Source organism: Odocoileus virginianus, chromosome 11 (assembly GCF_023699985.2).
Source record: "Odocoileus virginianus isolate 20LAN1187 ecotype Illinois chromosome 11, Ovbor_1.2, whole genome shotgun sequence".
Taxonomy (NCBI): Eukaryota; Metazoa; Chordata; class Mammalia; order Artiodactyla; family Cervidae; genus Odocoileus; species Odocoileus virginianus.
Window position 1 is genome coordinate 55,854,786 of NC_069684.1, and position 13,275 is coordinate 55,868,060.

The following is a 13,275-nucleotide window of genomic DNA, read 5'->3' on the forward strand; positions in this document are numbered from 1 at the left end:
ACTCCAGTATTCTTGCCTGGGATATCCCGTGGACAGAGGATCCTGGCGGGCTATGGTCCAGGACGAACACAGTCAAACATGATTGAGCAGGCTTGCATGCAGCTCTGGCAGGTGGCTCCTGCCTCCTGTAAAATTCAACAAGAAACTGCAGAACTTTTAAGTGCCCTTAAACACTAACCTCCCATTCATTGTAGACTGCACCATATTTAAGCAGTTGCCACTTTTATTTGCTCATGGTAATTTTGTTACTCCCAATTGACTAAACTGCTTATCTTCATGAATCAGATGCCAAGATAAGCTGTATGCTATCACAGTGTTATACCAATGCTGTCCACAGGAATGGCCCTAAATGCCATTACTTAAGCAGATCAAAAAAAGCTGAGTCATTTCTCAAGTCTCTAGACCTTCCGCAGAGAATACTGAGAACAAAGTAATTAAGGAGGAAAGGCTGGGATGGACAGAGCTCTGATAGCCAATTCTCAGAAATTGCTTCGGTGTCTAGAACCACCTTCCCCACTTGAATTCTGAATAACTTTCGAGAGCCAGGTGAGAAGAGGGTGGTGCTTAGGAGAGACCACTGGATGTATGCCAGGTAAGGCTTTGATTACTCTTAGAACTCCATTTACTGCCTGGAAAACTTTGCTGTGCCCCACCCCCCTGTGTTTGAAATGACAAGAAAAATCAGAAGCATAATTATGATGATTATTGTTGCTAATAATAATAATAAACTCCTGAAATTCATTGGGGGACTTACTAAGTGTGAAGCGCTGTCATAAGTAAATTCCTGTGAAACAGACAAGCTGGAACCTGGGCTCTGGGACCTTTTGCTGCAGTGCTTGCACCTGGATAGATGTCTCCTCCAGCAGCAAAATATTAATACAAGGAAACTATAAGGGACTAAAAATAACTGTGTGCATGTGCAGTTGGGGAAAATTATGGAGAACAAGATACAGAAAGACCAGCTGCCACTTAATGAAGAGCTAGGAGCTAAAGCAGGGGACTGCACATGCTTCATGCACATAACACCATCAAAGCAGTAGGCAAACCAGTTAAGCCACTCCTCCAGTCCAACATCTGGGCACACCCCTACCCTCTCCATATGGAAAGAGCTAGTTCATTACCACCATCCTCCCCCAACCCCCGCCCCCCACCGCCCTGCCTGGGTGAGCAGGGGAGCAAGGAAACCTCTTGCTTGTTCTTCCCCCCAGTCTGCTGCAGCAGGGCCTCCAATAAAGCCTTTGAATTTTTTGTCCAGCCTCTTATCAATTCCTATTGATTAAGGTGGCCATAAAACCTGATCTGTAACAAAGCTGCATACTATTACTCTGTTTTGGCCAGTGAGGCTCAAAGGGCTGAAGAACTTGGCTCAACGGTCATAACTGCTAGTCATTTGTAGAACCTGGATTCATATATTGGTTCTATCTGACTCCAAAGTCCAGGACCTTAACTGTTACATACATTTTATACATGAGTTTACAAAAATTAGTGTATGTTCCAACTATTTTATTTTAGGGAAAAAAAAAAGAAAAGTGCTTCTGGGATTTAAACTATAGCTCTTCAGAGTCTTATCGATTAGGAGTTCCTGTGTTTCTTCAGATATCCCCAAGTCTCCTGGTTTTAATTCCTGATTTGCTCCTACACCTTGAATAAGCACCAGTTCACCTTGAAGGAGCATTAGTTTAAGCAGGTACCTGAATGCTGGGATTCTGAGTTTCACCTAAAATTTGAGCCTTCCCAGATTTAGGATCATTATTGGAATAAGCCAGATTTTTCCAAACCTAATCAAAATACCCCTTTGTTTCCAGTGATTTCAATGCTTAGCTATTGTTGCTATTCCTTTCATCTTTATTTATAGAACAAACAGAAGGTTTAAGATTACTGTATTTAGAAATGCCATCTGGTAGGCAACTATTGAAAAAACTGTTTTGTTCCTTTCATGTAACTTTGTTTTGTAACTTTCATGGTCTTTTCATCCATTGCTTTGAAATGTAATTAAGTTTCAGGCTGGTTGTTTGCTTCTTTTTATGGTGGATCTTTTGCCCTTTTGAACTTGGGGGAAGAGTCATCCTTGGGAGATTCTTGCTCACACACTCTTTTACTCTTTTGTATCTCTTGTTGTTGTTGTTGTTGTTACTCATTTCCTTTCAGCTAATCTATGTGCCTTTTACTGATGCACTCCCTTTGGTAATTTCATTGTTTAAACTCAGAACAACAGGCAAATAAAAGCAAAAACAAAATAAAAATAAAAAACCAGTAACCAGCCCTCCCTTTTTTAAGCCCCATTTGGATCTAAAGATATAAATGGTAGTGTTGGTATTTAGTTTGCTGCTATATATTTAGAAATCCTTAAGGGCATGTTTATTAGTTTTTTAAAAAAGCTTGAAAGATTAGCCATTTAGAGTAGTATATTTGGTACTTTCAAATGATCACAGTTAAATGGAATCACTTTAGTCATGAAGACAAGACAGTTTTTATATTTTCTTTTGTCATTCTAGAGCATCAAATCTTACCCTCTCCATTGGTTGGTTTTTATCTGTTGCATTATTCCAATGGACAGAGAAAAATACACACACACACACACACACACACATACACATTTATAAATGATACATAGTGGACAGAATGTCTCAGCATTAGGTAACTTTGTAAATTTTGCAAGTTAGCAAAGTAAATTCCTTTATACTTTCTCCTTACATTTTATGAAAGAAAAACTAGAAAACACTTAAAGGTCCTGAATTCTTATTAAACAATAAAACTGAACTTTTTAGAAATGAATGGCTATATGAGATTATAAACTTTAGTATGGTCATTTTCTCAATTCTAGGGACCTTAAATTTTTTTCAGTTCAATGCTTCTGGATAAAGATGTGAAGAGTCCTCCTACTTTACCCCACTATTCCTACTAGATATACATGACATACACACATGGGGTCTTTGCAGACCAGGAGGTCACCTGGGGCATTGTGTGCTAGGCTGAGGCAGCATGGTGGGGATGATACATGACTTACTCAAATGTGGACCAAATACAGTCCTAGCACATGGGCACTTATCACTCCTGTTGTATTATTAACAGAGTGATTCACATCAAAGCAGTGTACAGGCCTTGGGTGAGGACAGTGGAAGTTTCTGCCTCAAACACAGGCTGGGTGTCAGTATATGTGACTGGACACTGGAGCAATGTTCTCAGCATCGTCATATGACTCTTCTTTAGGAAAGGGATCATCTCCCTTTTGACCACTTTGCATGATGAGTTCCCATATTCCTAAGCTACTTTCTGGAGACACCTCCTAGTCAGCTTTCTCTAAGTCCTTATAATCCTCTTGGGAATCCCTCTATTGATCTTCGTAATGTCTGTGGACTCTCCCATCCATTCTTGACTCTTGCATGACAGATCTTGATGGCTCTTCAATTTCAGAGCAAGAGTTATTAGCAGTGCCTAACCAGATCCCACTCCCTTGAAGGCACGGAAGGCTCAGTCTTCAGACTGTCCCATGGGCTGCGGGGAAGATGATGCTTGCCTTACATGTATATTTTTTGAAAAAAGGAAAGTAAAAAGAGAAGTTTCCCTATTAATACAGTTTGAACATTTATGTGCTGCCACATCCATTTAAGAACAGATGAAATATAAATGTAATCATAATAGCATGCAATGAGCAGAGTATTGAAGTGATATTCCAACTTCAGGAGTAACAAGCTGTATAACATTATACAGGCCATTTAGTCTCTTTGGACCGGTTTTTCCAACTGTGAAATCAAGGAGTAGGGCTTGGTAAGCTCTCAAGTTCTGTGATTCTATGATCATGAAAGAATTTAAATTTATGACACATGCCACTTTTATAAATATATTTAATTATGCTTTTAATATTATGGCTCAAAACTCTTTATTATACTGCACAAACTTTTGTTTAGTAGTATCAGAAATATCAGCAAATATAATTTTCCTTCTTCCTTGGGTGGCTGATTTTAGTACCTTTAGTCTCTACTTTCTTCCTGATGGTTTCTAAAAACCAGGAAAAAGAGAGTTTAAAGGATCTTTTAAAAAAACAATCAGATCATATGAATCCATCTTTGCAATTTATAAAGTAACTACAATTTATTCTGAAGTGAACTACTTTCTAGTTATCTATCTATCCCTATCATTGATCAATAGGAAATATTTATGTAAAGGTATGACAATGGATTTTCTATTGTCATATCTATATTTTATTAGAATATACAGAAACTGTAAAATCCTCTTCAATTCATATTGTAAAGGCAAATACCATTCCTTTGTCTAATTATATTTTCAGAGAGTTTTTTAAACAAAATTCTGGCAAAATGTAAGCCTTTAAGGGAAAAATTTTCTTTGTATAGGTTAAAAATGGATACAAGTAAATATATTAAAAATAACTGAAAGCAGGGTCTTGAAGAGATATTTGTACTCCTATGTTTATAGTAGTACTATTCAAAATGGTCAAGAGATGGAAGCAGCCCAAATGTCTATCTAGAGATGAGTGAGGACACGGTAACGTGTATAATACAATGGAATATTATTCAGCCTTAAAAAGGAAAGAAATCCTGTTACATGCTACACCTTGAGAGAACCTTGGGGACATTATGGTGAGTGAAATAAGCCAGTTACAAGGGGACACATACTCTTATGATTTCACATAGAGTGGTCAAATTCATAGAAACAGAAATTAGAATGCTGGTTCCCAGGGGCCAGGGCAAGTGAGAAAAGAAGTGTTGCTGTTTAATGTGTGTGTGTGTGTGTGCTTGCTAAGTCGCTTCAGTCGTGTCCAGCTCTTTGTGACCCCATGGACAGTAGCCCGCCAGGCTACTCTGACCATGGACTTCTCCAAGCAATATTACTAGAGTGGGGTGCCATTTCCTTCTCCAGGGGATTTTCCCAACCCAGGGCTGGAACCTGCAGTTCTTATGTCTCCTGCATTGGCAGGCAGGCTCTTTACCACTTGCGCCAGCTGGGAATCCTTAATGTGTTTAGAGTTTCACATTTAGAAGATGGGAAAGCTCTGGAGATTTATTTCACAGCAATGTGACTATACTTAGCGCTTCTGAACTGGACACTTAGAAATGGTTAAGATGGTAAATTTTATGTTATGTGCTACTGTCATTATTTAGGTAAATACATGCAAGGGACAAAACAGGAGTTTAAGGCAGTGATTATTCAGAAAGTTAATTTGGCATTACATAGTTTGGCATTACATAGTACATGAAACATTACATAGTTTCATTTGTATGCATTTTGTTTCATTTGCTTTCACAGGGCTTGAGAGAATATAAGGATACATGTGAAAAGATAAATTTTTATTAAACAATGTTGAAGATCTACAAACCCACAGACAATTTCAAACTAATTTAGACTGAATTGTCAGTGTTGTGTGGTGGAAGGTGTCTTTGCTTTGAGGTACAAAACCTAAATTTAAATACTTTTCCTGTCAGCCCTGTTACCTACTAAACTGTAATTTCCTAAGATGCAAGACCTATTTTACCTGCAAGAGCTATTTTACTCATCTTCCTGAGATGCCTAGAATGGAATCCTGAATATTACTTGTTGGAGTTAAATTATACTTTTAATTGAGTTATATTTTGAAGAAAAAGTGTGAAAGAAGGGTGAAACTCTACAACCCAATACAAATATACCTGACGTTGGTCAGTGTTGGCAGTAGCTGGGAAGAGCCAGAAATGTGGACAACCAGACAAGGCCAAAGCCAGGATGACAACATTAAGACTGGTTTCCAACTTCACTTGGAAAGCAGAACTTTTTGAAAATCACAAAATGCCTTGTCAAGAAATTGTGCAGTGGGAATACAGCAAACCTAGGATATGAACCTGAGTGAAAAGAAGAACCAGGTTGTAAGGACAAGGAAAAGAATGAGCCATAATCCAGGAAGGATGGTTGCTTAAAATGTGGCATATATGATTGGAGCAGATAGGATGTTGTCCTGTGACAAGGCTGTTGAATTGATGGTCATATTGGAGAGGGGATGGTCATGGTCTCCTTTAAGAGAGATTCAGCTTAAAGTTATGGGCCACCTCAAGTGAAAGGGACACACACACCCCCCAGCGCACTTTGGGGGTTTTCTGAATCCACCAAATGACTCCCTAGAAAAGGGTCGACCTCCGGCGCTCCATGCTCTTTGGTGTTTAACAATTAATGTTGACAGCAAACAGGGCTTATGAGAAGCCTCTACTTAAATTCTCAGCTAAACCTTAGCACTCTCCTCCTGGCACTAGCTATCATATCATCCAGCTTAGTTGGTAGGAGAAACATGATTAACTTCTATAGAGATTGTCTCCAGAATTTTTTCATTATAGACTTTGTCACTAAAAAGGTTTTAGCGTATCTCTTATATTTATTTATGTTATATAATGTATTATTTAGTAATTCATTATATGCGCATGCAGCATAAGTAAAAGTAGAAATCTGAAAGCTTGGGATAAAAATAAGATATAAACAAGTTTTAATATCTTCTTTCTGCAATCTAAAGGACTATCCTGTAAATTCTTAAGATCAAGTTACCCTATTTAGAAAACTGTTTTCTGGAAGATGATACTTGCATATCTGAGCATGGAAGAACAAGGAAATGAGGTCATTTTTATGGGAATGCTTCATTTTAGGAATGCATGATATACACCTCCAAGTCTATATATATCAGACAAATTAAATATGGTATAATTTGTATTCCAATGAGTGTCTATTTCTTTGACCTTTTGGAAGACACATTGGATTTTTTCCATCTTTCTATTCCCAGTGCCTCGATAGTAAAAGATTCCTCACAGTTCTTTCTTTCAAAAGTGCTTTTATATCTAATATAAAGTTTGCTTTTACAAAAGCAGTTTTCAAAACACTCTTCAGGAACACCCTCTATTTATTTTCCTGTATATTCTTGGAGACAACCAGTCTGTTCTACTCTTTTCATCGTGTTGAACAGCAAGAGTTCTCCCGATGTGCTGTGTCCCCTCTGGGCCCCTTTCCCCTTCCCCCTTTCCCCTTCTGATCTCTCAGCCAGGGATATCTCTCCCCTCCTTCACTTGCTCATTCGTTCTTCAAATCTCAAATCTATCTTCTCTTCCTTTGTCCAATCTTTATGGAGCCCAGATGCCCCACCTACCTGCTCCTCTGGTGTACACAGGCCACCACAAACCCCGCATTTGCACATTTGACTATTTACTTTCCTGTCTCCCACTTCCCACTCCCCCACAATGGCCCTAAAATACCAGTAAAAATAAAGATCTTGTCTAGCCTGGTTGCTGTATGATCACAGGAGACTTTGAAAGCAGACGAGGAAGGCAAAAGACCTGGTGGAAGGATGATGCAGAAAGGGTGATGCAAACCTTGAGAGTGACTTGACTCCCCGTTGCTGGCTTTCAAGCTGGAGGCAGCGGACTATAAGCCAAAGAATGCAGGCAGCCTCCAGAATATGAAAATAGCTGACAAGAAAATGGGAAACTCAGTCCTACAACCACAGGGAACTGAACTCTGCCCCACAGCCTGAATGAGCTTCACAGCAGGTTTATCCTCAGAACCTTGAGAAAAACTTGATTTTTGAATCATAGAGCAAACAGCCAGCTGAGCCATGCTGTGCCTAGACTTCTGACTTAATAAACGGCTGTAATTTTTAAGTCAAAAAATAAAGAGCTTCCATTTAATGTTGCCACTGTGCTAAAACCTATGCAATGATTCTCTTACTTGAAGGCAGGCTGAAGTTGTGTATTTGTGTGTGTGTGTGTGTGTGTGTGTGTGTGGGCATGTGCACACACACCTGCCCATGTGGAGATAGAATTGTTGTTTAAGTTTTTCTCCCATTCTCCCCATTAGTTTATATTTACGCAATTATTATAGAATGTGTAATAGACAAAGGACGTTCACAAATATCATTCACTACAGCTGAGTCATTAGGAAAAGCACAAGAGAGAAATAAGCAATCTACTTAATAATTTCCATTTTTAAAAACACTGAACACTAGCTTTTGGAACTTTCACTGGCAAAAAGCACAACTTCTTGCTTCAATTTGCAACAGTGATGGTCTTTGAAACGCTGTTTGTCCGGGTAGTTTATTTCTTTCTTCTAACAATTTGTATATTCTTCTTACTAGCATGGAAGTCTAAATGGAAAAACATTAATAATATTTTGTTTATGAACACAAGTGGGTTGACTCTAATAAAAATATTGATTCATGTCTTCCTTCTCTGTGAGAAATGCCACCCATTAAGTTAGCTGGCACTTGCTTCTAATAATAATATAATTTCATGAAAGCCAGAAAAAGTACATACCTTCCACTTGCAAAAGTGTGAATTATTTATTTTTCTTAACAAAAAAATATAAAGCACATCAGTGTTCAACGTTAGCTGAAAACAATTTAGCAGCAAATTATAACTAGACTATGTAAGACATCAAAAAGACTTGTCATAACATAGGCTGTAAGAATGTATATCCCTTTCTATAGAGCACAAACATAAAATTTTAAATCTAAAAAAGTTTAAAAGATAAGGAATAACCAGCTTTCATTGTTAGTTTATTTCCTGTTTTAAAAAAAGAAAGATTCACATATGCTATATAGATTTAAATCTTCCTCTTCTCCATGAAAAGTATCCCATTTATGGAGGTTTTTTATATCATGCAGGTGGAGTTGATAGACAAAAAAGTGTGCTTCATGGTTATGAAAATCATCACATATACTAACAATTCCCATCACTTACCTCTCTAGTCAGAGAATATTTCTGCTCAGTCACATGGCTAACATCTGGAAACCACTTGGGGTAATAGCTACCACCAATTTGTTGCTTATTCAGGGAAAACTTGGTAGAATGGGGCTAGAGAGAGTAAATTCTGTGTTTCCTTCAACACACACACAGACTCAAATCTCATCATTGTCTTTAAGCCATTCCTTAGACCAGAGAAAAGATTGAACTATCAATAAATATATTCCTTGTCTTAAAACAAACTTCCAGAAAACATAGTAACATGCAGCAAATGAAATGTCTTGATTATTTCAGTTCGCACAGGTCATGATTTTTCATTTCGACCCACGGCCCTGGTCATAAACACAAGGTACATGCAGTTTTTCTTACAAGCTGTGCATTGTGCAAAGCACCAAGTTTCCCTCATCACATCGTTCAGGGGCTTGTTCGTTCCTGAGTAAGGAAAAGAAGAAAACCAGGAAGTGTGGTATTAAAACTTCAGCCAGACTCTTTGGACCTAATGGCAGCCAGTTCTTACTGCGTCCCACTGATCTCCAAGGCGTTTTCAATAGGATCAATTCAAGAAGCCTCTAGGGATTTCATTTCAAAGATTCACATGATCTAAAGAAGAAAGAAAGAAAGAAAAAGACAAATACTGTAAAGAAACGTATTTTTTTCCCCTTTTCTATTGAGGTCCATGTCACAAGTTAGAAAAGATTTTCCTTTATATTCAAGGGTTATGCTAATCATGCCAATAATTTGGGGATCTGAACCTTAAAATGAAGTCCTTTGAAGAGAGAACTTTAATTTGTGGCTATGGCTGTTGTTCTCCAAGGCTGTCATTGTTTATAATTATTTTCTTTCTTAACCTGTGGTTGACTAAATCCAGTCCTCAAAAGATGTCACCACATGCCACATGGCTACAGTCCAGGCTGCTCTGCTCGGCTGTCTTGACTACCTCCTATATTGTTTGAAAAAAAGAATGCTTTATTTTATCCCTAGGAGGGTTTTTTTTTCAGGCCTGACTGTTTTGCTGTTGACTGGCTTAAGCTCACTTAAGCCTTTTGGTTTTTTGTGCCTAGTTCAATGAAGTTGTATTGTGATGGCCGTCATTTGAACTCAAGTAGAGGAAAAAAAATCTCATACTAAGTGATACAAAATCTCATCAGTTTAAAACTCTCTGGTATTCACCACTTCTCAAAATGAAGTCAGAGTCTTTTAAATGTATATATGTATATACATATATATATACACACACACTTTAATCTCTTCATATATATAAAATCTACTCTTCCAAAGTTTAGCCAAGTTAGATGGTGGTGGTTTAGTCGCTACGTTTTGTCTGACTCTTGTGTCCCCACAGAGTGCAGCCTGCCAGGCTTCACTGTCCTTGAGATTTTCCAGGCAAAAATACTTGGGTCAGTTGCCATTTCCTTCTCCAGGGGATCTTCCCAGTGCAGTGCAGGGATCGAACCAACATCTCCTGGACCACAGGCAGATTCTTTACAGCTGAGCCACCAGGGAAGGCAAAATGTCAATAGCACTGGTAGGTTACGAGCTATGTTCTGAGCACTAAAACAAAGATAACTGACAAGTCTATATTCTTAAAGAACTTATGGTTCCTCTCTATAGCTTGGAATATAAAACAGGGTGATGAGAAAAAAATACATTTCAATGCCACCCACTTAATAGTTAGAACCTACTACAATTATAGGGGACTGGAATACAAAAGTAGGAAGTCAAGAAATACCTGGAGTAACAGGCAAATTTGGCCTTGGAGTACAGAATGAAGCAGGGCAAAGGCTAATAGAGTTTTGCCAAGAGAACACACTGGTCATAGCAAACACCCTGTTCCAACAATGCAAGAGAAGACTACACGTGGGCATCACCAGATGGTCAACACAGAAATCAGACTGATTATATTCTTTGCAACCAGAGATGGAGAAGCTCTATACAGTCAGCAAAAACAAGACTGGAAGCTGACTGTGGCTCAGATCATGAACTCCTTATTGCCAAATTCAGACTTAAATTGAAGGAAGTGGGGAAACCCACTAGACCATTCAGGTATAACCTATATCAAATCCCTTATGATTTTACAGTGAAAGTGAGAAATAGATTTAAGGGACTAGATCTGATAGAGAGCCTGATGAACTATGGACGGAGGTTTGTGACATTGTACAGGAGACAGGGATCAAAACTATCCCCAAGAAAAAGAAATGCAAAAAAGCAAAATGGTTGTTTCAGGAGGCCTTACAAATAGCTGTGAAAAGAAGAGAAGTGAAAAGCAAAGGAGAAAAGGAAAGATATACCCATTTGAATGCAGAGTTCCAAAGAATAGCCAGGAGAGATAAGAAAGCCTTCCTCAGTGATCCATGTAAAGAAATAGAGGGAAACAATAGGATAGGAAAGACTAGAGATCTCTTCAAGAAAATTATGAGGTGGATGAAACTGGAGCCCATTATACAGAGTGAAGTAAACCAGAAAGAAAAACACCAATACAGCATACTAACACATATATATGGAATTTAGAAAGATGGTAATGATAACCCTATATGCAAGACAGAAAAAGAGACACAGATGTATAGAACAGACTTTTGGACTCTGTGGGAGAAGGCGAGGGTGTGATGATCTGAGAGAACAGCATCAAAACATGTATATTATCAAGTGTGAAACAGATCACCAGTCCAGGTTGGATGCATAAGACAAGTGCTCAGGGCTGGTGCACTGGGATGACTCAGAGGGATGGGATGGGGAGGGAGGTGGGAGGGGGGTTCAGTATGGGGAACACATGTAAACTCATGGCTGATTCATGTCAATGTATGGCAAAAACCACTACAATATTGTAAAGTAATTAGCCTCCAACTAATAAAAGTAATTTTTTTTTAATTTTCTTAAAAAAAAAAAAAGAAAATTAGAGATACCAAGGGAACATTTCATGCAAAGATGGGCTCAATAAAGGACAGAAATGGTATGGACCTAATAGAAGCAGAAGATAATAAGAAGAGGTAGCAAGAATACACAGAAGAACTATACAAAAAAGATCTTCATGACCCAGATAATCACGATGGTGTGATTACTCACCTAGAGCCAGATATCCTGGAATGTGAAGTCAAGTGGGCCTTAGGAAGTATCAATACAAACAAAGTTAGTGGAGGTGATGGAATTCCAGTTGAGCTATTTCAAATCCTAAAAGATGATGCTGTGAAAATGCTGCACTCAATATGTCAGCAAATTTGGAAAACTCATCAGTGGCCACAGGACTGGAAAAGGTCAGTTTTCATTCCAATCCCTAAGAAAGACCGTGCCAAAGAATGCTCAAACTACTGCACAATTGCACTCATCTCACATGCTAGTAAAGTAATGCTCAAAATTCTCCAAGCCAGGCTTCAGCAATATGTGAACTTCCAGATGTTCAAGCTGGTTTTAGAAAAGGCAGAGGAACCAGAGATGAAATTGCCAATATCCACTGGATCATTGAAAAAGCAAGAGAGTTCCAGAAAAATATCTGTTTCTGCTTTATTGACTCTGCCAAAGTCTTTGACTGTGTGGATCACAATAAACTGGAAAATTCTGAAAGAGACGGGAATACCAGACCACCTGACCTGCCTCTTGAGAAACGTGTATGCAGGTCAGGAAGCAACAGTTAAAACTGGACATGGAATAACAGACTGGTTCCAAATAGGAAAAGGAGTACGTCAAGGATCTATATTTTCACCCTGCTTATTTCACTTATATGCAGAGTACATCATGAAAAATGCTGGGCTGGAAGAAGCACAAGCTGGAATCAAGATTGCTGGGAGAAATATCAATAACCTCAGATATACAGATGACACCAGCCTTATGGCAGAAAGTGAAGAACTAAAGAGCCTCTTGATGAAAGTGAAAGAGGAGAGTGAAAAAGTTGGCTTAAAGCTTAACATTCAGAAAACTAAGATCATGGCATCTGGTCCCATCACTTCATGGCAAATAGATGGGGAAACAGTGGAAACAATGGCAGACTTTATCTTCTTGGCTCCAAAATCACTGCAGATGGTGACTGCAGCCATGAAATTAAAAGATGCTTACTCCTTGAAAGGAAAGTTAGGACCAACCTAGACAGCATATTAAAAAGCAAGGACATTAGTTTGTCAACAAAGGTCCATCTAGTCAAGGCTATGATTTTTCCAGTGGTCATGTATGGATGTGAGAGCTGGACTATAAAGAAAGCTGAGCTCTGAACAATTGATGCTTTTGAACTGTGGTGTTGGAGAAGACACTTAAGAGTCCCTTGGACTGCAAGAAGATTCAACCAGTCTATCCTAAAGGAAATCAGTCCTGAATATTCACTGGAAGGACTGATGTTAATGCTGAAACTCCAATATTTTGACCACCTGATGCGAAGAACTGACTCGTTGGAAAAGACCCTGATGCTGGGAAAGATTGAAGGCAGGAGGAGAAGGGGATGACAGAGGATGAGATGGTTATATGGCATCACTGACTCAATGGACATGAGTTTGTGTAAACTCTGGGAGTTGGTGATGGACAGGGAGGCCTGGTGTGCTGTGATTCATGGGGTCACAAAGAGTCGGACATGACTGAGTAACTGAACTGA

General features: G+C 38.7%; 1 long non-coding RNA gene across 2 annotated transcripts in view; it reads left to right on the forward strand.

Moving 5' to 3' along the window:
* Positions 1-13,275, forward strand: part of LOC139037528 (uncharacterized) — a 180,629-nt gene that overhangs the window by 730 nt on the left and 166,624 nt on the right. The window lies entirely within an intron of this gene.